The following is a 1,286-nucleotide window of genomic DNA, read 5'->3' on the forward strand; positions in this document are numbered from 1 at the left end:
ACACACACACACACACACACACACACACGTTGGTATTGGTGGTTTACGGGGACTCTCCATAGGCGTAATGGTTTTTATACTGTACAAACTGTATTTTCTATCGCCCTACACCAACCCTACACCTAAACCTACCCCTTCCAGAAAACTTTGTGCATTTTTTGATTTAAAAAAAAAACAAAGCACCATTTAGTTTGTTTTTTAAGCATTTTGAATTACAGGGACACAGGTAGTGTCCTCATAAACCACCTTCATATTGTAATACTTGTGTGATACCCATGTCATTATACAAATTTGTGTCCTCATAAACCACCCAAACCAGTGCACACCTGTTTAGCCTACTGTACAAACACAAAAGTTTTGCATTTGCATTTTGCGTTTGCATTTCTAGTACAAACCTCTTTTTTAGGCTATACAAACCTCTTTCTATGCTCAAGTACTGTCTGTCACTGTCTTTAATCAAAGTTTTATACTGAAAGTTAAATTTTCGAATGAAAATAGCAACACGATTGTTTTATAAAGTATGCGTTTATATGTGTTAAAGGCTACATTTTTGCTGGAGGAAACAGCTGTGGTGTGATGAGGGGTGAACGGAGCGAAAACTTTACAGTAGATTGCTCCCCCATGACATTTTGTAAACTGAATTTATGACAAAGAACGGCACAGATGTAGATATTATAACAATCTATCGATAAACACAAACCTTGTCCTCTGTTTCTTGCTCTGTGCCAGTGGATTGAAGAACTCGCTGAAAGACGTGGAGGGCTAATTGCTAAAGCCCTCCTAAAAATGGCCTATAGCGATGCCCATGCAAACACATTAGTATTCATTGTTTTGTTAATATCTGTCCAATGTTTTTATCTGGGTGTGTGTTCACGGTGTGTGTGTGTGTAGAGGCGAACCAAGATGAAGTGGGGGCCCCAGGCAAAATTAATAGATGAGGCCCTTCTAAAAGATTTTGTTAATATATCTTCGTTACCTAGATATATATTTATACAACATACAAAAAGTAGTTAAAACACATATAATAGAACATAAATTCTTTATTTTATAAAACAAAGTGCTTATTCTTTAACAAAATATCCATCTTCATCTTTATGGCAGAAGATACAATACTGTACAATACAATCTTGAAGATACAGTACAATCTTCATATTTACAGTAACGGATTGTCACCTTAAAAATGGTGCTTACGAGCCTTAGCTACAGCAAATGCTGTCACTATGTCCTCCATATCCAAAGACCTTTCAATTGAAATTAGTGCCAGCTGCTGACAGCCTCTCTTGGTT

The sequence above is a fragment of the Sinocyclocheilus rhinocerous genome, unplaced genomic scaffold (genome assembly GCF_001515625.1).
Source record: "Sinocyclocheilus rhinocerous isolate Xijiao unplaced genomic scaffold, SAMN03320098_v1.1 scaffold161, whole genome shotgun sequence".
Taxonomy (NCBI): domain Eukaryota; kingdom Metazoa; phylum Chordata; class Actinopteri; order Cypriniformes; family Cyprinidae; genus Sinocyclocheilus; species Sinocyclocheilus rhinocerous.